Source organism: Sinohyriopsis cumingii, chromosome 13 (assembly GCF_028554795.1).
Source record: "Sinohyriopsis cumingii isolate HCF-2022 chromosome 13, ASM2855479v2, whole genome shotgun sequence".
In the NCBI taxonomy this organism is placed as follows: Eukaryota; Metazoa; Mollusca; class Bivalvia; order Unionida; family Unionidae; genus Sinohyriopsis; species Sinohyriopsis cumingii.
In genome coordinates, this window is record NC_142973.1 from 54370520 (window position 1) to 54398301 (window position 27782).

At 36.5% G+C, this 27782-nt stretch overlaps 1 protein-coding gene across 2 annotated transcripts in view; it reads left to right on the forward strand.

Moving 5' to 3' along the window:
- Positions 1-27782, forward strand: part of LOC149785585 (uncharacterized) — a 95263-nt gene that overhangs the window by 1509 nt on the left and 65972 nt on the right. Inside the window, exon 1 of one of the 2 annotated variants that reach the window (XM_089979384.1) lies at positions 11396-11413. The exons of the other annotated variant lie outside the window; for it this stretch is intronic. The gene's annotated coding sequence lies outside the window, so the exon portion shown is untranslated. Of the gene's footprint in view, positions 1-11395; positions 11414-27782 lie in introns of those variants that run through there. 2 annotated transcript variants of the gene reach the window in all.

Consider the following 27782-nt stretch of genomic DNA (forward strand, 5'->3'; position numbering starts at 1 on the left):
AAACAATCAAGGTTTAATAATATTAACGTGTTTAACAAAACAGATAGTCCACCGACGTTGAATGTCTGGGTGCATCAAAGAAATAAGCTGCATAACTTTAAAAAGTTAGTGTCCGCTAAAATTCAAACGCCGACTGAACCCAGTCGAACAGGTTACGTATTATCGTGGTTTCACCCCCCTCCTTTTTTTTTTGCTATGTGTACGTACATTATCAGTAGACATCCCACCACCCATACGCAAGCGTATGCATTTGGGCTAACCGCCCTCCCTCTCCATGCGTACGTACTAAATGGACGGTACCCATTGCAAACTAATGCATGTTTTTGTAATATCTGGGATATTAACAGATTGTCAGAGTCAAGAAAAGACGATGACTTGCTTTTGTGAAGTTTTAACGTAATTCAAAGCTTTCAAAATGACTTTAATTTCCGCAACAAAAATGGGGGCTCGAGATGGTGACTTGGAATGTTACAATTGCCTCCAACTTTCGAATCGTCTGTATACAGGGACATATGAGTAATAAAGGATCCTGTAATTTCACTCAATAAGCTCTGAAAAAGAGGATTTCTGAAGGACGTTTTGAATTCGCATAGGTCAAATCTTATTTTGGGAGGCTTCGGTAGCCATGGTGGTGATTTGTGAATACAGAATTTTGCAATATTTCCAAGACTGGTTTTGCTGTTTCTAAGTTTAAGTGAATATGCACGCCAAAAGGTGGAATGAAGTTTGGTTTTTGAACGTTCAAGATTTGGTTTTTATGCTTAAACACTATATTATAAGCTGGGCTAGATGGATTAAAATATATTTTGGTAGCTATACTGAAGAGCCACTTTCGTTCGTCTCAGATATAAAAGATCTTGAACTGGTAATGATTTAATATTAAAGTTAAGAATTGAATAATTTTCAGCCTTGGCTAACAAGAGCCGACACTTATTCAAAATCTTTCATTAAATCAATATTAAGTCATTATCCATTTAAGGTTATGTTTATTACATAGTTTTTTTTGTTTTTTTTTTTTCTTTTTAGCGCGGAAAGAGTCTTGATAGAAAGAAAGGAACATAATTTACTGTATTTCATTTAATTTTGGCTCAGGCACTGTACTTTTCAATTCTTGAGCGTGAAAAAAATAGCATAAGACAAAAGCTGAAGCAAACGTCTACAACTGATAACATATAAAATCATATTGATGTTTTCAAATTAAAATTCAAAGAGCAATTGTCCTTCACATCAAGAGAATACTTGACACCACGGACGTCATTTTTCAGCACTGAATCTCCGATGGAAATTCCTGTGTGATGTCACATAGGTCAGCTGGCGTTATATACACGGTCTTTAACGAGGATGTTTACAACGTTTTGACCAAACGTATGTCGATTCCACCATGGACATTCATCACAGACGCAGTATTGTATATGACAGAAGTACATTCCAATTGTTGGATATCTGTCTGAAAGAATGATTATCGGATGCAGAAACTTGTAATACATGCGGAGGTGTTACAGTGGAGGACATAAACCGATTTGCATTCATATGGTTGTCATGGAGTTCATATATCCAGATTGCAAGATCTTGTGGTATGATGTTTGCATTATATGATTTGGATGAATGTTGTAGTTAGATAATATTTTTTTTTATTGAGAGTCCCAAGTTTCAGGCTTGAATTTCTTCACATTCACGTCATAAGAGGCGAGTTTATTAACCATTTAGGTTGACATTTAAAGCAGGTTTGTCCTGGGGATGGAGTGCAATTTAATGGCGAGCGCCTGCATTACAACACCCTGACCGGCGTTTCTTTGCATAAACTCTGCATGTTAATGTTGGACAGCGAGAAAGACTTTCTCGGTTCTCTAGCATAGGCCTATTTCTTTTATGCGAATATTTACTCTTGTTCTAGTTTTTGTTTTTGACATTTGGATAAGTCTGTATATAAGAAAAGGGGCATAGTTACCAACGTAGCAGACAATCAAATGATTAGAATACTGCGCAAGAATTTCATGAGCGTATTTGGACCAATCAAATTCACATATAGTGATATGTGAACGTGTTGACATACCAAAAAATAAAAAAATAAACCGCAAATACTGTGTGTAATATGTTATTAAAAGTAAGTCACACCTGCCTCAAGATACGGGTTTTCTGAATCGGAAGTTCTAAATGCTTCCAGTCAGGGTCTCAGCACCTAATTGTGTATTGGACCAAGCATCTACGCGTAAGATTTACAAGCTGACCCGTGCAAAATCGATTCAGAGTAAAGTTTCTATCTGACCTGTACAGCCAGAGCTACATATTAATATCTGATCCTCAAACACGACTTGTCCCTGACGCATATATATATATATATATATATATATATATATATATATATATATATATATATATATATATATATATGCACGATTTTCTTTCGTTAAATAATTGAGGGGAAAGGTGAGAGCGTCCCTAGGGTAAGAAATCATTAACTGGGATTATTTCCATGGACAGCGGCAGAAAATTAGATGCTTAGTTTTGTAACGAGCCACTAAGTCGATAAATGATTACCAGTGATTATTTCTTGTATTCAGATGAGTTCGATAAGGAACAGAAAAGCGATCCTTCATCTAATTCGCTAATTATGTTACAATTCTAGAGGATGTTTTTGTCATCAGATTTTTATTGCGCTTCGAGTATATACTTAGATCATGACGATCTCACAGAAACAAAACACACGATAACAGAAGCTTTAAAATACCTTTATATACATGAATGGCAATCTTTGGTAATCTGATCATACAAGGGAAATTTTACCATTGATTGAAAGAAAACATGAATATTGAAAACTACTTGTTACTGTTACCTAGGAATAATTATTGAGAATTGATAAAGTTCAGTACATCGAATCACAGACTCCCCTTGGAAATCGGTCGTTGGGACAATACACCATTTCAGGAACCAAAATGCATTCATTGTGATAAAAATTACATCGGGCACGAAGCCATTATTTGTTTATTTGTCCCAAATCTCGCAAAGAAATGGGTGTGTTTCCAAAACCGTTCTATTATCGCAAACCATCTTTTGGAACGTTACAAACCTTATTCGCCACCAATAATCGCGTAATTCTCCAAATTCTTGCCAAATTTGTTACTGTAATAATGAAAACAATATCATAAACTTTGTCCTGACTATGGCGCGTAAATTTTCCATATTTCTCAATGATATACCATTTTGTCTCTTACATCTTTTGTACATTCCAGGAGAGTCCTTTTACTATATGAATACAATGTTACATTGATGTACCGAACTGATTTCACATACGTCCGAATGTGTATTCTTGCACTGATTGTAAATGTTGACCAATGATGCGATTTGTATCTCATTATGTTGGGGGGGGTGGGGCTAGTGGCCGAGTGGTCTAAAGCGCTCTTCGTTACGGATCACTGCCATCTCACCTCTGTCTGAAACGGTTCGAGTCTAAGATTCAGCCAATGTGGATATGTGAGTAGCTTCTCGTGGATCGGTGGTTCTTTCCGGGGTTTTCCCGGGTTCTTCCTCCACCATTAATACTGACCGCCATATATAGCCTATCGTGTGCTGAAAAAATAGCGTTAAACCCGACAACAACAACAACAACAACAATCATTATGTTAGTCACCTTACAATATTGTAGCAATGTGCCAATATACGTGGCCCGAGTTTTACTTGTGTGTGTGTGTGTGTGGGAGGAGGGTTATTTTGGAATGTTAACATAGCTTTAAAAAAAGTCAGTCATATTGCTACGATGACTACGATGTCTGCAGTGTGTCAGTTTATAGTGATGTCTAGCAGCAGCGGGGGTGAACCGCAAACATTTGTAGAGCCCTCGAATTGCCGGACGAGAAAAAAATTAAAATATGCCCGAAAACGATATAGGTCTTACAAACTGATTAAACTCACTTTTTTCTTCTATGCAAATACTTCCATCAGGTCTTATTGGATCATTATCTTCAGAACCATGAAACAACCATACAGATACAGAATCATGTTTACTTATTTCAGCGGTAACATCAAACATATTTCCACGGTAAAATCTAACAGTTCAATTTCGCGGAAATACTGTCCCCGCGGGTGTCCACGCGTGCGCATTATGCTATTTATTGTAGATCCTTTCGATTTACGTTCTGATTCGTATAAAATCTCTCCGGTTATTGTTTTTACTTTTATTGGAAAATCTAATTTTTTCTCAGTCGTTCAACATTGTTTATTATAGCCACGGTATCCTTAACTGATTCTGCCCATTCATTTAAAATTCTACGTCGCTGATCCGTTAGTTTATTTCCACGCAGCATATTATTAAAATGCTCTGTCACTCGATCGGCAACACCATTTATCTTTGAAAATCTCATCGGTGCTAGGTCATTAACATTCGGATTGTCATTTATCGGAAATATCGCATAAATGACAACGGTTACAGGATACGTCCGGTCATAAAACAGCTTATCAATTCCCGTCAACATTTCTGGTTTTGAGTTCCTAATTAACACCACAATTCTCTTTTAGGCAAAAACAAGTTCACGTTTATCAACAGTGACCGAGTTATCGTCGCGCTTAATAAATTTTATTTGAATATGATAGTTTCTGTCGTCAAGTATTTAATAAAATTTTTTGCTCGATCATTACTTATAGTTGCGTCGATGGTCTTGTCTTAGTTATCTTAAATGTTGACCATGTGTGAGTCATACTGCTTTTTCTAAACTCGTTTTTGGCTTCGTTGATAGCGTTAATTAAATCCCGGTATTTACGCAGAATTCTTCTCTTTCGATCGGGTTCTAATCGATCAAGGTCAAATTTATACAAAAATCTCTTTTTGGCACGAACGAAATATTATTCATATATTATTTAAACAAATGTTTAAGCTAATTAAACATTTTTCATTGATATAAATGACCGCACGAAATAAATGCACTTGGCTGCTGATTGGATCTACCTATTATTGTAACCGCAACTGCGAAGGCGAATTATGTACATCTCATGGGCAATACATAAGACGCGGAAGCGCAGGGCCAATTCCATGTATTCGTTGCCAACATGGAGTGCGAGGAAAAACTAAATTACGTGGAAAATGCGGAGGCATAAAATGCCTCCTCATTAGAATCATCACGGTATTAAAAGAACTAATACGGCCTTGATATGACCGTCAGCGACTATAAAAGAAGATTTTTCAATTAAATGTTTTGCTTTTATATTATGGAGGAGGAATTCGCGATACACCCCATATTCAGTAATTACGAAGCATCTCGCGATATAACTATCAGGCACTGTAAACGAAAAAGAAATTGGGCTGTGTTATTCATACTGGTTATTATATGGTTGACATCGAGAGAAAAAATATCTTTCCCACCGTTTTGTTTACGAGTGTTTGTTATCGATCATATTAACTCAAATAAGTTATATTCTGCTTTCACTTATATTTGGATTTGCCATGACGTGAGAAAAGTTATTTTTGGAGTTCAACATTCTGTCGTTTTTGTAAAAAAGCCCGCCGACGACGACGTACTTTGGCGACCCCTCGGAGATGCCGGCAAAGTTGTTTTGACGAAACTGGCTCTATGGATGTCGACAATGACTCCGTCGCTTGTTGAAGAACAACAACTGTTGTCTTTTATGAATACAGGCTATAAAACTGCCTAGTCGTGGTTAACGATGACCACATATGCTATTCAAAGTACCATCAACAGGCTTTTTACATGGCAGTTGTCGTCGCATAAATACGTTTCGGCGCCACGTTATATTTTTATTGCGCTTCAGGATGTCGCGCGTGTAAATACACAACTATACAGTGCACTGATTTTTGAGTTACTGCGGGCTACCGATGTTGTTTTGCTTATAAATGGCCACCAATACCCATCTGAAAAATATAACGCTGATTTATGAAAACAACAATGTGGTGCGTGCGTATCAACGCCTGTTAACATTTATCGGTCGAGATCAAGATGTAGATACAGGCCTGCAAATATTTTTCAACGTTGTATCCGATTTATTACCCTTTCGCTTTAACATTTAGATTTGTTTAGGCGTTCCGTCGTTGGTATAATTTTTGAGGCCAATATTACAAAAGGTGCTACAGCGAATTACAGAGCAATCGCGGTTATACTCAATGACAAAACGATGTTGCTCGAGTATTATTGACGCGCCAGTAGAAAACATGTAATATTTTCTAAACATGTAAATGTTTTCCAAATGTGTAATGAAATTGAACTAAAAATATAATGACTTATACGCACGTCGAGGTTAGTTTGACTCCTGGCCAAATCAAGAAACTGCAATCAGGCAAGATAAAAAATCGCGGAACAACAATAACGTTAAAACACGATCAAATTAAAGGTGGGCAGAATAAGTTGTTGCTGACCGCTCAGCAACTCAAGCATTTCAACGATACCAAGCAGGCAGAAACCGGAATACGACTTAATTTGTCCGCGAGTGCTATCAAAACCGGCGGTATATTTCCATTTCTTTCGGAGATATCGGCGTTAATATCAGCGGTAACCCCAGCCGTTGAAAAAGCGGCCGCGTTATGCGCTGTTGGAACCTTCGTGGAAATGCCATTAAATAGGCGACAAAAAGGGGCCATGCGCTTAGATTGTCAGGAACTCTTCCAAGGACGGTTTAATTTTTCCATTTTCAAATTTTAATTAACTTGATGCTGTTAAAAAAAAAATAAGGGTTAACAATTTCAGAGGAGTTTTATGCATAATCAGTTACCGACCCGACCAAACCACGTCGATACAGGCATTATCAATCTTGATATCAGTACCGGTGCTGTCACTCATTGGGTAGCATACGCGATAGATCCACGTGGAATTATTTATTTTGACTCATACGGGCTAGCACCTCCATGAAAATTTATCGATTACCTGAAAGCGGCAATTACGACGGTCTGGTCTTCAACGTTACCGACGCAAACAATGTCAGATCCGCCGATATGTGGCCAAGAAGTATTCGCGGTTCTCAACGCGATATCGAAGTCGTCTGAAGCGCTCACAAAGTTATTTTTAAGTATACACGTACAAATTTTAAAACATACTGGTAGATATTTATGGGAGATCATCTTCGATCAGTGGCAAGAAATAATTTGGCGACGCAGATTTGTCAAATTGCGCAACCAAAGACGAACTTGCCGATATTATGAACCTCTCTGGAGTTGACTAAGATGAAGTTGTTTTTCAGGACAAATAGTGTTTTAAAGTAATATCAAATGGAATGACATAGTTCGTAGAGTTCTTGGTACTACCATGGATAATATTCCAGTATTTACTGACGGCGGTAGAATAAGGGACTAAAATATATCAATTGCAGCTATTAGAAATGAAATTGCAAAAAGTGTCTCTAATCGTTTGCGAACCACCGGCGATACAATGACAGGTGAACTTAGCATGAATGGAAATAAAATAGTCGTTTTAAAAGATCCATCATCTGATGAAGATGACACAGTAGATGCTAAATTATCCACGCTGAGAACTGAGTATGACGTTCAAGTAAATATGTTTTTAAATACTCGTCGAAATTTTCAAAAACTCAATAAAATTGCAGATGATTTCTTTCGAAATCCATTGAATGTTAATGTAAAACTTAGCGATATTAACACATATGTTGAAACGATTTAAAAGAAACTAGAAGATATTATAAGTGGGATTCCTGATATCGCTAAAAAACTTAATCCGATTAAAATTCCACGCAAGCGGATGGCTAACAACTCAAAAACAGTGTCATCAGGATTTTCAACATGTCCACAGCAAAATAGCACTATCAAACATACCGCAGAAATCGCTGGCGTGTACAGGATGTCCGTGTTCAGCGGTGCAAAATTTAGCATATTTACTACGTATCCCTGGCATCATTCAACCGATAGTTTTTCTGGAAAAGTGTCTATTGTGTTAAATAATGGGAACGAATAAATATTTATACTGGAATCATCTGATAAAAAATCAACCACAGCGTCTTACTGGTGGTGTCTGGAATTTGTTGCTGAAACGCCCCAATTGATTACTAAATAAAATATAACGAGCCTTGTAATTGTACAGAATTTTAGGCATAATCAAGTGCGTGAATGGCAGACAAAACCAAATAATATCTCTATCGAGTATACCGTTACGGTAAAAAAATGATTAAAAACGTGTAGTTGTCATTGACGTTGTTGTGTATTTGTTATTCAGAAACCTCAAACGCAGACAGTTTTAATATCATCGCGAAAAAATATCTACTTGTACAAGCCGAAAATTAAATGCGGCATCGATGGCGTATTCGCGGCTATCTTCGTTGATATCGTCAAGTCTTAACGACGTGGCAATATCAGATTCTGAATTTTCATCGATAATTGAGATTTATAACTCAGTAATTAAATCAATGAATTTAAATAATGACGGAACTACTTCAACAGATAGCCGCGAATACAACCCACGATGATATCAGTAGGCTCAACCAATCCTGAATTTAGCGTTGTTTTTCCGACTGCGGTTCCGGTGAGAAAAAAATAGCTTTAGCTCAGTTGCGGGTATATTATAGTTGGCCTAAGATTGGATCAAAATCGTTTGGTGGATTAGCTTCAAATAATTATCTGGTGTTTGCCATTACAAAAAAAGCCAGATGGAACCCACGACTGGCAGGTTATACGTATTCCAACGGATAATTATCAAATAGAACAAATTAATTATGAATTCCAGCGTAGAATAAAGTCGGTAATGGAGCGAGAATCTAAAATAGCTATAACAGTTCACGAGCCAACTTTGTCAGCCGCGATAGAAATAAATTCTCCCGAATACGCCGTCGACATTTATTCTTCACCGGTGTCTGTACCGATACTCGAGCCAACGCCGGCTGATTTTACTTCAGATAAACGCTCCTACTGGGGAATTACTCCAATATATGAGATATATCGGTTTGTTGATGCAACCAGAAACGTGCCAGACGGCGGTTAGCTTTGGCTTGAAAATTATGATACAATAATGTGGTTCTTTGAAGTTCTTTGGACTTCTATAAGCGAATTTAACCTCAGGAAATCTTCAGAGAAAACCGGTGACTTAGCGTCGTTTAAGGAGAAAATCATTAAACAAATAGAAATATTAAATCATATATTTGACCTTGAACTTCTTCATCGACGTGATATACTATCAGTACCCAAATTGAAAGATGTAAACAAGCAGGTATTTTTAATAAATTTTCGACAACAAAAGCAGATCTGCCAAATTTTAAGCTTCATGGGTTTAACGCGGATGAATTAAAGAAATCAGTCAGTGATACCATCAATGGAAAACTTCCAGAAATACTTGAGAAATGGAAAAAAATAATACCACAGCAAGAAAATATTTTGCGACATAACAGTAATCGCCAGGGTGAAGGCCGACATATTTCACCGGGAATTGTAAATATAACATGTCGTATAATCGATAGTAGTTACCAGGTAAATCTAAAGGAATCAAAACAGGCCCAGCAAGGTTATATTCTTTATACTTTTACGCCACAACAACCTCTGGGGTTTTAATTGCACAGGAACCGATAAATCCTGTCCATCTGCGCTGTTATAATGATTTCTTAACGCAAATAAATTTTAAACTTGTTGACCGAGTTGGTTATTCGCTTGATTTGCGAGGAGAAAAATCTGGGCATAAATTGATATGTTAAATCTTAACAGTTATCCCCGCACGGTTTAATCACGATAAACTTGCATGTCTCACGATAACGATATCGAATCGGTCTAGATACAATATTTTTAAAAAGAGCATCAGGGGTGTGATGTTTTTCGTCGTTGTGCTCGATGTTTTTTGATTGTACTAGATATCTTTTTTTTACGTCTATATCGTTTCAGGCATATTTTAAGGGTTTTCTTCGGCAATTTGAGGGCTCTCCAAAATTTCCGCCCTCCCCCCCCCCCGCTGCTATGGCACCGGGGCATCATGCTGCAGACCAACGTTCTCTCTAAGCGAATGGTAGATGTGCGCGCTATGCGCACTGCATTGTGCTAGCATTACGGTCATTTTGCATTAATGTTGGATTGTATATATGGTAATTTTGATCTTCTGCACGGAAAACAATTCAGCTGCGCGGGTATATCTGAGTAGCTGCGCGGCCGTGCGTGCGCGCAGCTTAGAGAGAACGTTGCTGCAGACATGTAGCATCATGTCCCACCCAGTCACATTATCCTGTTACGAGGCTGACCTGTCCGAACACTAACCTCTTAATGCTGAGCGCCTAGCGAGGCAGCTATCAGTACCATTATTTGAAGCCTTTGGTGTGACTCGAACCGGCACCTCCCGCATCCGATGCGATTTACTTTTATTAATAAAAGTTTTGTTTTGTTCTATTCTATGATAATGAGCGCAAGGTACGCAAGTATGCTTTAATTTTACGAGGTTTACTTTAGCACAAGTTATCGCCAAAACATACATATTAAATTCAGAGGTTAATTGCTTGGAGTTATTGTGCTAGGTTCTTGAGTGACATATGTATCTCTCAGTAGAACTGGTCAGTGTAGGGATAACGTAAACTTTTTAAAAGGGAATCACCACGTAGCATAGGCTTCAAATAAATTTAAATATTAATGAGGTGATCGGGCATCTGATAGGCTGAGTTTGTTGTCAATTTGGAGGCCATTCCGATTTTGATCATGCTTATATCAAGTTTCATGTCATCAGCAGTTTCATAATGATCAAGGTGCTAGATAGATTTATATATAGGATCTCAAATGGGTTAAAGATTCAATATTAAATTAATGAAACGACATTATTTAACGAGTTTCATAAATTTAATATTAAATCATTACCCATCTGAGATTCTTTTTATCGCATAGTTTTATTTAAGTAGAAATTTTTTAGATAAAAAGAAGAGCGAATAATTTCGTTCATTCTGAATGGCGTTGTACTTTTCATTTGTTTTTCGTAAAAAATAGTCCCAAACAAAGTTGAAATAGTAAAAGTATATTATACATTTTCGCTAACTATAATTCAAAGAACAAGCGTCCATCCAAATAAAACGGAACATTTTACAATAGGCAAATGTTTTGTCAACACAAAATGTCCATTGCGTATGATGTCCCATAGTTAGATACGGTGCACAGTACTGGTTTGAGTCGGCTCACTTAACACAGTGCAAGTCCTTACGTTGAAATTCCACATCACAAATAAATATTACATTGTTACGATATTTTTGTGAAAAGAAGATTACTGGATGCAGAAATACACATATTTAATGTAATGTATTTGTGACCGGATATTTGCAATATTTGATTTGGAACATTAGATTGTACAAATGACGCACATAAGTAGTAAACAAATCTCTTTTTGAGTCGCACTTGCATCACATATTTACCGTGTAAATATGCTGTGGTTGGATAAAGTTCTGTCAGTTGGGGAGACCGGTTTATGTCTACATTCTTCTGTGAACAAAGTTGAAAAGTTTATTTACTTCGGTAAGTTCACCTTTAAACCAAGCTTGCATATAGTGTGGATCCCATGCTACAGATATTCCGCCCATTCATCCCCCACCAAAACCCTCGCTATCATCTGAGTAATACCGGTAGTTTTACTTGTCATTATTGTTCTTGTCGTGGGGTTTTTGCCATTTTTTTCAAGTTATGATGTGTTATACATGACATAACAAAGCCCTGTGAGGTAAATTGCCAATATTGAAACCGACGAGACCTATTTCCCCCAATTTCCTTTTGCAAGTCGAATAAAAAAATGGCGGCCAAAAATGTTCAGTGAAAACTAAACATTCCTGAAAGCGGGGTTAAAAAAGTTTTCCCACGATCGCAGCCAGTCAGTAAAGAGAATTCTGCACGATAATTTCATGGGCTTATTTGGACCAATCAGAATCACATAAGTGATATAGTCTCATGCATAATATAAAAAATATTAAACTTCACACACTATGGCAAAGTGTACCGACTACGTGATAATTATAAATATTTCGAGCGAGGCATCGATCTATTATCTATCTATCGATCAATCTCTCTCTTTATATATATATATATATATATATATATATATATATATATATATATATATATATATATATATATATATATATGTGTGTGTGTGTGTGTGTGTGTGTGTGTGTGTGTGTGTGTAGAGAGAGAGAGAGAGAGAGAGACTTATTATTTTGGATATGATTATGGTAGCTATGCGTCTGATTTATGTGCTGAAGCAGATGTAGATAATATCTAAATGGTTCCCAGTGGTTAATGAAAAATGACGTAGATTAGGTGGATTTCTGAGACTTATTTACCAATGAATATCTATTATATTCGCTAAATAATCATCCAAAATTATTTATACACCGTACTTTCGCCCAGTCCCGCCTTTAAACTCTCCGCCGACGCCGACTACTCCGATAAAATAATAATTCAAACTCCGCAAAATGTAGCCTCCCGTGCTGTCGCCCGTATCACCCGCCCCTCACGACGGCCCTAGCTACCTGCAGTAATAAATACAAACACATTGAGAGCTACAACAAATAAATAGAAACTGCATAATCTTTCAGATAAGGAAATTGTTTTGCTAAAGATATTTGACTCGACGTCGTTTGCGTCTCTATTAATTTTTTTCCGCCTACAACCTTAACCACAATAATTAACCCGCTGTGATGCATTGCAACTCTGACTAGTTTTGTCAACAGGTTGGGTCAGATAGTTTACAAAATGACAAAATTGTCATTTATTTTAACAGACTAAGTCGCCCTTATCGTAAACTCTCTTAAATGGCTGGTTTTTATATGACCGGCATATGATAGGTGAATATACGAAAGAGGGGTGGGGATCTTGTTTTGAAGATTGAGTTTAATTTTCTAAGCTCCCATTCGAAGGCAAGCATGATATATAAAAAAAATAACAAATATACTTCACCCCGCCAACCATTTAAATATCGCGCTTTTATGTACCACATGATGAGATATGTAAGTTATTACCGAAGGAAAAGAAAATATGCGCCATATATCTAATAGAAACAATATCATTATGAGAAATATTATTGCCTGATTTGAATGATGGACAAATTTTTAAACATTATCTAGAATACTTTTCAACGAATAAACTGTATCGTTTAATGATAGCATCCTAAACAAGTACGAAATTAGTACTAATATTAGTCCCTCTACATCTTTCATGGGCAGGTTACTGATTTCTTCCTATATCTATCAATAGTGTGTTTTTCTCAGTAATTTCGCCCATGTTCGTAACAATACATTTCGCTCATGTTTGTAACAAAGCATGCATTCTGTTAGAGACCAAAGTCTCGTTAGCTTATTTCGCTTAGAAACAAATGCTAAGCCATACCAAAAACGACTCTTAAGTGTCCTTTAAACAGTCGAGGCATACGAGGCTGCTATTCTGGATACGTCTGATTGGTTGAGCGCGAGCTATAAACAGAAAAAGTGCAATGTCTTATATATGCACATCCTTTGGAAGAAGAAACACAAAACTGTCTGGTTACTTCGATTGTGATTTTGTTACTCTATTAATAACCTCAAGTTGTCGTGGCAACGACATTTTAGCTGGTAGGAAGCATAAAGACAGTGCTTTACGCAAGTATCATTTTTAAATAGGTATTACGTCCTGAATGAAAAGAGGAAATAAGGGAGAATGACCAGAACATATATTTTTTTTCTTCCAGAGAAACAAAAGTAGGGCAATTTTTTAACGACCAAAATATGACTGGTTTTATCAGAAACTTTGCCTTTCATGGCTATATATCATAACCGTTTCTGTTACTCATAGTAGTGTGTAGATAGTCAACGTGGTGTTTACTGAATGAAATGGTAGGGTCCTGCATGAAGACACTATTGTTTCGTTTGTGTGAGTTGTTTTGGTTTGGGGGTGATGGGGTGTTGGTTGCTGTTATTGAAGGAGAAGTAAATTTTTACACTGCACAATAGTAGTAGATCTGCTCCCACTGGAGGCAACGAACTTAGACTGGTGATGCGGGAATCTAACCTCTCCAATTCGGATTAACTATGAGTTTACTACAAACAGAATAAGTAGCCGAGTGATCTAAAGCGCTCTCCGTTACGGATCGCTGCCATCTCACCTCTGTCTGCGTGGGTTCGAGTCTAGGATTCGGCCAATGTGGGTATGTGAGAAAGCTTGCCAGTAGCTTCTCGTGGGTCGGTGGTTCTTCCCGGGTTCTTCCTCCACCATTAATACCGGCCGCCATGCATAGCCTATCATGTGCTGAAAAATGGCGTTAAACCCCACAACAACAACAACAACAACAAACAGAATAACATCACTCGAAATGTCATCTGCCTTTTCCATCACATGCGAGAAAAAAAATTCAAGACAGTATAATGTATTCGACTCGTATTGAAAAGAGGAGGAGTCTTCAATGAAATTAACTTCAGATCAATCGGAACACCTCTTTGATTTTCTACCAAAGTTTACCTCAGAAATAAATTGATCGAGTGTGACAGTGCAAAAGGGTAAAATTGCCAGCAAATTACAGATCAATCAGACACATGCTGAAGTACGTGTATGCTAGACAAAATAGATCCATGTCAACGTTTATGGAATCATTTGCAAACGTTCCGTGAAAGAAAGTTCTTGAAACCACACAAGTACCAGTTTATTAGTGTATGAAAGATTGGGTACTTTGAGAAAATGGAGACCATCTGAAGCACTGACTGGTGATCAGTGGTCAATGAACGATTAAAGTGTTGTTCCTAAGTCTTATAGAAAGGAACTTCTCAGTCTTCCCTTTGAAACCCACTTGACTGATCCTTTAGGAATCAATACGACTGATCACAAGACCTGTAATCATATTTCGGCATGAAATTATAGTGTTATCTTTCTGAATCTTGTATATCTTGTCACACTTGCCAAATCGTAGGATATCTTGTCACACTTGCCAAATCGTAGGAAAATGCAATCAGAAGATACCAAAGGCTCAACTGCTATCTAGTACTGCATTTGACGAACCATTTATCAGAATAATGGTAGACTGTATTGGTCCATTACACTAACACCATGTCAGGGAACCAATCATTGTTGTCCATAAAGTGTGTGTTCCCAAGATCTCCGTAGGCCATTCCTTTGAACAATATTAAAACGTACACCATAGTAAAAGCTTTGATAAAATATTTTACTATAGCTAGGTCCAGGTGTTTCACGGGGCCCACATTGATTGTTCATGACATCCGGGAAGCTCATAACGACAAACACTAGAGAAATATAACGAAACATTTATCAATTTCATCCCAAAGCAATGCACAATTGTTGCTTGTCGCCAAGAACAAAACCATTCTGGAGGGGAGCAAAACCCATCTGCTTTGTTGTGGTCCTTGCAATATCTGTGACACAAACCGCTGATTATGATTATATATTTTGGTTTACGAATAGTATAATTTGACTTAATTTACTAACCAACTAGTTGACAATACGGACCGAGTTTTCACCTTCGCCGGCTGTAAAAGACCAGATGATCAGAAAGGTTGATTGTATTGGGCACTGTTTTGTTTGAGTCGTTGATTAAGAGATTTGGACCGTTCCCGTGGTCTAAGTGGTTAGAGCGTCCGCCTCGATGCGGGATGTCGCGTGTTCGAAACCCGGCCGAGTCATACCAAAGACTAATAAATATGGTACTAGCAGCTGCCTCGCTTGGCGGTTAGCATTAAGAGGTTAGTGCTAGGACTGGTCGGCTTAGTGTCAGGATAATGTGAATGGGTGGGACTTCGTGCTACATGTATGTGGCATGATGCCCCAGTGCTAGACATCACTATAACCGTCACACTGCAGACATCGCAACGATATGACTTTTTTTAAAATCTACTTTAAAAATCCAAATCACACACACACACACACACACACACACACACTGATTATAAGATGTACGAATTGTTTTGTAATATTTAAAAAAATTAATATAAATTGTTGTGGCGAGTGAATATGAGCTGTAGTGCGCGATTCAAGGGCCTCAGAGCTCCCTAACGTTTAGAATACATCGCTGCCCTTAACGATATTTTGACCCCTATGTCATCTATGCTTTAGTTTATTGTCTCCGCGGAATAGTGCGCGAGATGTTGGACTGCTTACTGCTTTATAAGTTCATGTAAGTTTTGTTACAGAGGCAAACTGCTAAATCTGTGTCACTGTGTATTGAAAATACTAAAAAAAAAAGAAATGCCCTGTCACCGTGAGAATTGAAAGATGAAATTCATTTTAACTTCACACATAATCAATATGCAACATTACACAAAACTGATTGATCATTTATGTGCAGAAGCTTGTCAAAAGAAATCAATAAAAGCTTCTATAATAAGCGAAAATCAATAGCAATGCATTTCACACACTCCTAGCAAGGTATTATTTTGGAACAATGAGAAGGAAGTTAAGAGAAGTGCATGCCAATATTCAAAAGAAGCATAATCAATGTTTCTTCACTTGCCTGTGCATTTGAATTTAGCTGTATAGAAAAACGAACAGATAGAACAAGAAATGCTCTTGAAATCATTAGGTAGTGGAAACTGACACATATTCTCTTGAAAAATTGGCTGGTGGAAGTTGATACATATTCTCATTAAGCGGCTCTTTAGCCATATTTGCTTTTTAATCCTAATTTTAATTACACCAGGAGTTGTTTTATTTCATTCACATTATCTATCTCATTCAAACTTGGACCCAAGATGGATGCCTTCTTTATAACTATATTCCGATATGTATTAAACTTCGATTTCGCTAATGTAAATTTTAAAGGAAATGCAGGCCCTTCTCCCTCCCTCTCTCTCTCTCTCTCTCTGTGACATCCTTGCCTGTATATATATATATATATATATATATATATATATATATATATATATATATATATATATATATATATATATATATGTATATATATATGTATATATATATATATATATATATATATATATATATATATATATATATATATATATATATATATATATATATATATATATATATATATATATATATATATATATATTCCATTAACCAGATTGATTTTATACAAAACATTGAATAGTTGTTTATTTAGTGTTTTACAGAGGCAATTTGAATTATTTGGACGGGATGAATACGATTATACAAATATTTCACATATTTTATATTCATGGTTGATGCTTTGAACAATGAATGGTTGTTAGACCCCACTGTTGCTATTAAAATGCTTGAATGTGAGCATCTATTGTTATGTGAGATTACACTAAACATACCCTTAAAATTGTAGGTGTCACCATATCGCGAGACTTCAACAGCAGTAATAAGTATTATGTATGCAATACGAGAGAGAGAGAGAGAGAGAGAGAGAGAGAGAGAGAGAGAGAGTTTATATGTGTACATCATTTTTTTGGTAAGAAATGTGGAGGACATATTTGTCATGAATAATAATTGAAATTCGGCTGTTTTATTTACACGTCCAGAAAATATGAATATAAAAATCGATCGTTTGTCCCTCGCCTGTAGACTTTGGGAGAGACGTTTGCATCATTTTCCTACAGTGGTATCGATATTGTTGACGTAGCTAAAAGGAGGTTACGGTGACCTATTTTTCACGCTCCAGTGAATTTTCTGAGTATTTGGAATATTCATAGATGAATCCGACAAAACTCAGAATGCTGCGGAATTCTCCTTGTAAATAAGATCAGGATCGGATTAAAGAGGTGCGCATGTGCCCTCAATCCTCTTTGTTATGGCAGCCCCCATTACTGCTATGGAGAAAATTACGTGTTTAAATAAACCATATATAGGTATGATACCTTGACTAATATAGCTAAAATAATTATATACATATAAAGGACAGTGTTGGGATTGATTTCGGGGTGTACTTGTAGCGCTATAGTCCCCCCCGCCCCCCCCCCCCCCAGTGACTCCAACACCCAAAATTTAATCCGGCCGTGAAAAAGATATAGCTACCATTTTTAGCAACCATTCGTTCACTGATTCATTCAAACGTGTTGCTCAGTTGGTAGGAGCGTCAGACTGCAAGGGTAGCGGGTTCGATACCCGCCCTGGCCAGCCTGGATAGGTTGCCTCCTTTTGTCTTTAGTAAGGTAATTAGCTCGATATGATATAACTAGCAACCAACAAATCATCCAGCATAAAATCACACAATCATTCTTTGCTGCTCAGTCATTCATTATTTCGGACCGATCCGGTGGCCTAGTGGTTAGAGCGTCCGCCTCGGATACGGGAGGTCGTGGGTTCGAAGCACAGTTGAGTCATACCATGACGTATAAAACTGCTGCATCGCTTGGTACTCAGCATTAAGTGGCTAGTGCTAGGACTAGTCAGCATTAAGAGGTTAGTGCTAGGACTGGTCAGCCTGGTGAAATGATAATGACATAAGTGGGACATGCTACATGATGCCCCAGAGCAAGACATCACTATAAACTGCCACAATGCAGACATCGTAGCGATATGACTTGAAAATTGTTATTAAACCTACGTTAAAAATCGAAATCACACACACACACACACACACACACACACACACACGTCACCTTTTTATCCCATTACTGAGTTAATTGTTTATATCAACAGTTTGATACTTTTGTTCCTGTCAAGTTTGTTTTTGTTTTCTGTTTACCTTCATCTTCTTATGGTAAAATAGGCTACCACTTATAACGGCTGCGATGGCAATGATACCGTCAACGCTGAATAAATATTTATTTAAGCTTTGATCTATTTTAACATTAATACAATTCTAGGACAGATTGGTGTCATATTTTTTACTATAGCTTGAACACGGTCAAGCTAATCAATACAGCACGTATCTATCCATTTGCCCTTCTACCTAACAGTTAGGTCAATCACCCAGTCCTAGTGTATGACATTGTGTTGGTATTTTGACCACTAATTCTTTTACAATCAGAGAACCAGTCTACTACGGATGGGGAGAAGGTTAGAAGAAGAAAAAAAAGAGATGCACCGTTTGACTAGTAAATGGATTTAACTCTCTTCCAGTATACATTTCATAAACATCTATCTACGTATTATAGTTAACAACAAATATTTACTTTTATTTTGATATCCTATATTTAATTTCCTACTGGACTGTTAGTTTGAAGTTATGTTATTAGATGAAGATCAGGGAATTCCCTTGCTTAGCAGCACGAGACTAATGACAAAACACCTGTTTTTTCAAGGCTGAAACATTTTCTCTTTGTTATATGGAATCATGTTCAGTTTGTATGCCAATCTAATGTGCGGTTTGCACTCTAATCTAATGCACGTTTTGTATGCCAATCTAATGTGCGGTTTGCACTCTAATCTAATGTACGTTTTGTGTGCCAATCTAATGTGCGGTTTATAATCTAATCTAATGCGCGTTTTGTATGCCAATCTAATGTGCGGTTTGCAGTCTAATCTAATGTACGTTTTGTATGCCAATCTAATGTGCGATTTGTAATCTAATCTAATGTACGTTTTGTATGCCAATCTAATGTGCGGTTTGCACTCGAATCTAATGTACGTTTTGTATGCCAATCTAATGTGCGGTTTGCACTCTAATCTAATGTACGTTTTGTATGCCAATCTAATGTGCGGTTTGCACTCTAATCTAATGTACGTTTTGTATGCCAATCTAATGTGCGGTTTGCAATCTAATCTAATGCACGTTTTGTATGCCAATCTAATGTGCGGTTTGCACTCGAATCTAATGTACGTTTTGTATGCCAATCTAATGTGCGGTTTGTAATCTAATCTAATGTACGTTTTGTATGCCAATCTAATGTGCGGTTTGCAATCTAATCTAATGTACGTTTTGTATGCCAATCTAATGTGCGGTTTGCACTCTAATCTAATGTACGTTTTGTGTGCCAATCTAATGTGCGGTTTGTAATCTAATCTAATGTACGTTTTGTATGCCAATCTAATGTGCGATTTGTAATCTAATCTAATGTACGTTTTGTATGCCAGTCTAATGTGCGGTTTGTAATCTAATCTAATGTACGTTTTGTATGCCAGTCTAATGTGCGGTTTGTAATCTAATCTAATGTACGTTTTGTATGCCAATCTAATGTGCGGTTTGCAATCTAATCTAATGCACGTTTTGTGTGCCAATCTAATATGCGGTTTGCAATCTTATCTAATGTACGTTTTGTATGCCAGTCTAATGTGCGGTTTGTAATCTAATCTAATGTACGTTTTGTATGCCAATCTAATGTGCGGTTTGCACTCTAATCTAATGTACGTTTCGTATGCCAATTCAATGCAGAAATTATTCTCATTTTTTAAAATATTAACATTAAGCTATCTGGGAAATAAATTAATGGACCGAACCCTGTATGCCAAACTTCGTTTACTGAGTCTCTCTCTCTCTCTCTCTCTCTCTCTCTGTGACAGTTTTACTTGCACGTTTATAGATTTTTGTTCGATTTTTGTATTTAAAAATAATTCAATTACTGCCACCTTCATATAAATCTGGCGAACTTCAAACATAACAGTTGTGCCCAAAGCTAAATGCAAATATTGTCGAACATTAAAACAAATTCAGTTATCATAAAAGCTGATTAATCTGCATATAAAACTGTCTCGAAGACTACAGCTACAAATTATTTATAACTGTCATGTCCAATAGGGAATAATCATAAAGTAAGGTAGAGTAAGGCTCCTACTGTTCTTAACAAACACATTGATTGGATCGATTACGCCATCACTGGCTATATGATTTAGGTTGTGCACCACAGTTTCACACTTCACATATGTTTTGGTTTTAAAAGAAAAAGAATTTCACATGATTCCCTCACATGGTGTCCTAGTTATTTAAAAGATACTTTTTGTATCTTATGTATTACTTTATTAACGTTTCATTCACTTTATTTTGGTATATAATTGATTGGTGTACTTTGGGTTATAGAGTATACAAATTGGCCATCAGATGTGCCCCTCTCAAAAGACTGTTGACTCCACTTGATTACATTTCACTTCCTGTACTTGAAAGATAAACTGGAAACAGACGAGACAATAACATTTATTATTTTTATATACTGTATATTTCTTTTATTCCACATTAATACATTGGTAACGGCTACTCTTATAAAACTAATATTCTTCATTTTAATAACAGTTAGTGTACTTGTGATTAGTTTAGTCTCATTTTTCAATCTCGTGGGATCAGCCATTTTGAGAGATAGTGCATAGTTTCCATAACTATTTCATGCAAAGAATTTCAGTCCCATTACGTGAAAGTAACACATATGTGTGCCGATAGTATATCAATTGTGCATGTTGCCAGTGCAAACAACTGCACCTTGTTCCGATCACTGTCTCAAAAGTACAATAAGGTGTACACCTAATGGGGGGCTTGGCTTGGCTTGTAAAATATCTAAACTTGCTTAGTTAAATATGAGGTCTTTACTTGCAACGTATCCAAATTATGAACCCTGAGAGATTTGCCACGCTAGCTAGGCTGTGGAGAGAGAGAGAGAGAGAGAGAGAGAGAGAGAGAGAGAGAGAGAGAGAGCTAAGGTTTGAACTAGTTCGTGATATAACAAAAGACGATAATAATTGTACTTGTGATTTTCTTTAGTTTGAAACATGCCCCCAAAAATGAAAAGAAAAATACCAGTTTACATAGATTATTAAAAAAATAATTTATTGTATCATCATATGCCTCACAAGAGAAATGGGTTTTTATATCGCAATGTGACCTTTTTTAAACAACTCTTTATAGGACGTATCGACCACATTATCATATTGACTTTTTTATCAGGTCAAGGTCATATGGAATCCATAGATTCGATTTCGGATGGTTGTTTAAAATTTTAAGGGTGTTGCAGAATGATATAAGTGGTGCTGCTATTTCTTTGCTTGTATTTGGAGCAAGATTTTCCTTTTCATTTGAGCGCAACCATACTCGTTAAATGCTCTTGAAGTTATGTCATGGTGATTTGAAACATGTATAAATTTGATGTCAAGATTTTGATTGATTGATGAGAGTCATTGCATTTTAATCTTTTTCATTTTTATGTATGCATTTTAAAAGTTTCCATGTTATTTTAAATTTGGAAATTTCCAATTTAAAATGTGATGTTTTACTTCTTAACGTTCTTTTGCCATTCCACTATTAAATTTGCATTCCATTCCACATTCCACGACATTAGGTTTTCACAATTATAACCGTATCACGGGAAATTGAAAAAAGAAAAAAACACTTGGATGAAATGCATCAATAATAAGTACATGCCCTAGAGGACATCGTTAAAATGGAAAACTTGTTTATTATATGTTCAATTAATGTTGAAACTAATAAAGCGTATGTGTTGTATATGTTTTGATCGATGTATATCGATTCGTTAATTTTGTCTCGGCTGTTATGTATACGAATTCAGTTTGAACATTTAAATATTATGGCTATTTTTAACCATGTACTGAGTTTACTTTACTTTAAACGTTGTTTCTCTGGAAACTGGTCAGGTTATGCGTCTATAACATCGATCTACTTCATGGTGCGTCTTGTTTCTTGACAACAGTACCGTGATTACGGCTTGAATTTTCGATCAATATGTTGAATTCCAACGCTACGATATTATTACGTGTTGGGTGAGGGGCGTAATTTTGATTCATTTGTAACATTGTTAAATTTTGTCACTTTGATATTATTACGTGTTGGGTGAGGGGCATATTTTCAGTTCATTTGTAACATTGTTAAATTCCGTCACTTTGATATTATTACGTGTTGGGTGAGGGGCATATTTTCAATTAATATGTAAAATTGTTAAATTCTGTTAGTTTAATATTATTACGTGTTGGGTGAGGGGCATATTTTCAATTAATTTGTAACATTGTTAAATTCTGTCACTTTGATATTATTACGTGTTGGGTGAGGGGCATATTTTCAATTAATTTGTAACATTGTTAAATTCCGTCACTTTGATATTATTACGTGTTGGGTGAGGGGCATATTTTCAATTAATATGTAAAATTGTTAAATTCTGTTAGTTTAATATTATTACGTGTTGGGTGAGGGGCATGTTTTCAATTAATTTGTAACATTATTAAATTCTGTCACTTTGATATTATTACGTGTTGGGTGAGGGGCATATTTTCAGTTCATTTGTAACATTGTTAAATTCTGTCACTTTGATATTATTACGTGTTGGGTGAGGGGCATATTTTCAATTAATTTGTAACATTGTTAAATTCCGTCACTTTGATATTATTACGTGTTGGGTGAGGGGCATATTTTCAATTAATATGTAAAATTGTTAAATTCTGTTAGTTTAATATTATTACGTGTTGGGTGAGGGGCATATTTTCAATTAATTTGTAACATTGTTAAATTCTGTCACTTTGATATTATTACGTGTTGGGTGAGGGGCATATTTTTAATTAATTTGTAACATTGTTAAATTCCGTCACTTTGATATTATTACGTGTTGGGTGAGGGGGCATATTTTCAATTAATTTGTAACATTGTTAAATTCTGTCACTTTGATATTATTACGTGTTGGGTGAGGGGCATATTTTCAATTAATTTGTAACATTGTTAAATTCTGTCACTTTGATAATATTACGTGTTGGGTGAGGGGCATATTTTCAATTCATTTGTAACATTGTTAAATTCTGTCACTTTGATATTATTACGTGTTGGGTGAGGGGCATATTTTCAATTAATTTGTAACATTGTTAAATTCTGTCACTTTGATATTTTTACGTGTTGGGTGAGGGGCATATTTTTAATTAATTTGTAACATTGTTAAATTCCGTCACTTTGATATTATTACGTGTTGGGTGAGGGGGCATATTTTCAATTCATTTGTAACATTGTTAAATTTTGTCACTTTGATATTATTACGTTTTGGGTGAGGGGCATATTTTCAATTAATATGTAACATTGTTAAATTCCGTCACTTTGATATTATTACGTTTTGGGTGAGGGGCATATTTTCAATTAATATGTAACATTGTTAAATTCTCTCACTTTGATATTATTAAGGCAATTATCTAGGATGGGATGGGGGTAGGTTTAAGCGGCTAAAGGGTGAAATTGGCTCGAAATACTTTGCATTTTGGAAACGTTTCGATCAGTATGCTAAATTCCGACGTTTTGATACTATTACGAGTGTTGATGTGAGATGGTTAAAAAGCTGGAGCAGAGAATGGACTTAGAATCGTGCGCAGTCTGCACACTTGTAATGTGCTTTTTATGTATAAAACAAAAATCTACTTGGGGTGATACTAATGACAAAAATATACTTGGGATGATGGAGCGTGGGATGCTAATAACAAAAATCTACTTAGGGTGATGGGGCATGGGATACTAATTACAAAAATCTACTTGGGGTGATGGGGCGTGGGATAATAATGAAAAAAAATATACTTGGGATGATGGAGCGTGGGATATTATAAACAAAAATCTACTTAGGGTGATGGGGCGTGGGATACTAATGACAAAAATATACCTGGGATGATGGAGCGTGGGATACTAATAACAAAAATCTACTTGGGGTGATGGAGCGTGGGATACTAATAACAAACATCTACTTGGGGTGATGGGGCGTGGGATACTAATGACAAAAATATACTTGGGATGATGGAGCGTGGGATACTAATAACAAAAATCTACTTGGGGTGATGGGGTGTGGGATACTAAAAACAAAAATCTACTTGGGGTGATTGGGCGTGGGATACTAATAACAAAAATCTACTTGGGGTGATGGAGCGTGGGATACTAATAAAAAAATCTACTTGGGTGATTGGGCGTGGGATACTAATAACAAAAATCTACTTGGGGTGATGGGGCGTGGGATACTAATAACAAAATTCTACTTGGGGTGATGGGGTGTGGAATACTAATAACAAAAATCTACTTGGGGTGATGGAGCGTAGAATACTAAAAAGCAGCTTCTGATCCTACCGTGTTCTAGGGTCGTGACCTTTGCTGGCTTTCTAAATAACCTCATTGCTGGCCTTAGGCCGATGTTACCAATTTAACCCAATCCTCCGCGCTCACAGGGGGCCCGAGCATTAGTAATTTTTAAAAACATATATCTTTAGAGAGAAAGTAATTTTAAAGCGATGGAAAAAAATTTTAAGTTCAATATCATATAAAACTTGTTTATAAGTTTATTTCCAAATGCCGTGCTCACAGGGGTCCCCATAAGTAAAACCGGGGGGGGGGGGGGGGCGCCAAAATGATCCAAATCGGGCCCCGCGTTTGCTAAAGACGGCGTTGAATAAGCTTATAGTGTTTGTACTAGTCCGGGTTTCCTCTGACCCCTGTCACCCGATTTTTGATATTTGGACATTTATGTTGGGGTGTAGGGTCAGAGTCCATTCCCTATCGAAAAGTTGGAATTCGCCGACACCATTTGGTGTCGGCATGGGGTAGCCGCTTCCTAGCCGGCCCAGCAAACTAGAACGACCTTTCATTTAAAAAATATATACCTGCATAAAATCGATAGGAATATAATATTTTTTCTCAAAATTCGTGAGCATAGCATTCGTCATATCTTTAATCCGCTGACAGACGAGACGACAGTACATTGTTTCTGAACTTTGACCTGGATCTGCTCATTTGCATTTCGAGTCACATGACTATACAACTCTCGCAACCTACATTTTAATGACATCAGAGGTCATTTAATCACGTGATATAACCAATAAACAAATTTCCAAAGTTGTTGAACATGGAATTTGGATATCTTATGTAGAAGTCACTTAATGTTTGTAAATAAATATAATGCACACTTAATTCTCAACATATTTATTCTGAGAACAACGACCAGAAACCAGTCTGTATCCCAGTAGGGTAGATAAAACCATTTTCAAGAAGTACCGAGCACGTGTCAGCGATGTATTTGTTGTGTCAGGTGACTAACACATGATATCTCCTCTCTGCGTAGTGAATCTGTTTTTGTTGTTGTCTCAGAATGCTGCATCATTTATAGATTTCCGGTCGTTGTTTTCAGAATAAATATTTTGATGAGTTTATGTTTTTTCATTTTTCAATAGAAAATTTTTATGTGACTTTCATTTAGTGCATCACATAATGGATTGCAAAATAATACGTACTTTTGAGAGAGTGACGTATGTAAGGTGAAGTAGTTCGCATTTAAAACATGCACAATGGAGACAATGTTGGCATACCTGTATGCTACATTAATGTAATGCGGATGATATTTCTTTTGGATATTGTACTTTTGAAAATTTTACATGATTTAAGCACACTGCTAACAAAAATGACTGCTCCCTTGTGTTAAAAAATCTGCTTGAATTAGTCTAAAGTACACTATATATAGCAGCTATTAAAATAGGGAAAATGAATTTTGCCAGACTAGACAATACCAGCTTCTGAAAGTGCAATGAATGAATTACCAAATATATAAAATGTAAAAAAGTTATCGGCTCTTTTTTATACAATTTACCTCTGAAGTTCAGGAAGTGAAAATGACCAAGTAGAGCTAGCACTTTTTTGAAAGGTGCACATCTGAAGTAAGGCCAAGCTGTATATTCTATAACCCACAGTACACCCATCAATCATACACCAAAATAAAGGGAATTAAAGGTTCTTTGCATTATACCTAAGATATACAAGGTCTTTTTTAAATAGCCAGTACAACCAGTGAGGAAAGCCAGGGAAATTCTTTTTCTTTAAAATCCTGAACCTATGCAAAATACGAAACTGTAGAGCGCCACCTTATATGTTCGATTTGTTTTCCTACAGCAACACTAGAAATGGTGTGTTGTTGATATCACGTGAGTGTATGACCTCTGATGTCGTTTACATGTAGGTTGCGAGAGTTGTGTAGTCACGTGACTAGGAATGCAAATGGCCGGATCCATGTCAAATTTCAGCAGCAATGTAATTTCGTTTCGTCTGTCAGCGAATTAAAGATATAACAAATGCTATGATCGCATTTTCTGATAAAATAAATCATATTCATATCGATCTCATTCAGGTATATTTTGATTAAAGGTCGTTCAAGTTTGCTGGGCCGGCTAGTAAGCGGCTACCCCATGCCAACGCCAAATGGTGTCGGCGAATTCCAACTTTTCGATAGGGAATGAACTCTGACCCTACACCCCAACATGAATGTATAAATATCAAAAATAGGGTGACAAGGGTAAGAGGAAACTCAGACAAGGTTTGTACTTGGCTTGCTTTGTGTCATTATTTGCCATAGTCTAACGGAGGATCTTAAATCTGAAGTCATGGCCCTAGTGTTAATGCTAAAAACGGATGAATTTTTTTAATTTAAAATGTGAGTCTACCCTCACTGTTGACATCATAATTAGATTTTATGTCTATTATGGCTTTCTGTTCAGAAAGTTGTTGTCCATTTACTGTCTTGTTGGTATGGTTCCCAAGCCACAGGAATAGGCACTATACCGAACCAGATCGTACTGTTGGAGAATCGTTATAGTATGTACATCCGTGCCAATGTTGTAACTTGAAACAGGTGTGGTTAACGTATTCAGGTAGAGGAGCAAAGAGTGCACGAGAAATAAATTCTGCCCCCCCCCAAAAAAAAAAAAAAATTATCCTTGCAGTTAGCCAATCGGTACTCGAGAATGTATCATGTGATGCACTAATATTCGATATATTTCACCAGACAACACTGTATGAGGACAGTTACCAAGAGAGAAGGCAATTATGGACTTAATAAATCATATGACGTCCTATGACGTTTGCTCAGGCTAAATTCATCTTGTCCTAATACGGATCCCAATAGTCAGACAGTTATAACTCGAGACTTCATCAAGTCTTGCAAATACTCTGTCCAGAACAATTAAAACTCACACGTATTTTGACTTTACTATTGCCGAATTTCACTGATTATATATGGCCTTGTGGATCTGATGACGAAATGACAAAGTAGTAGAA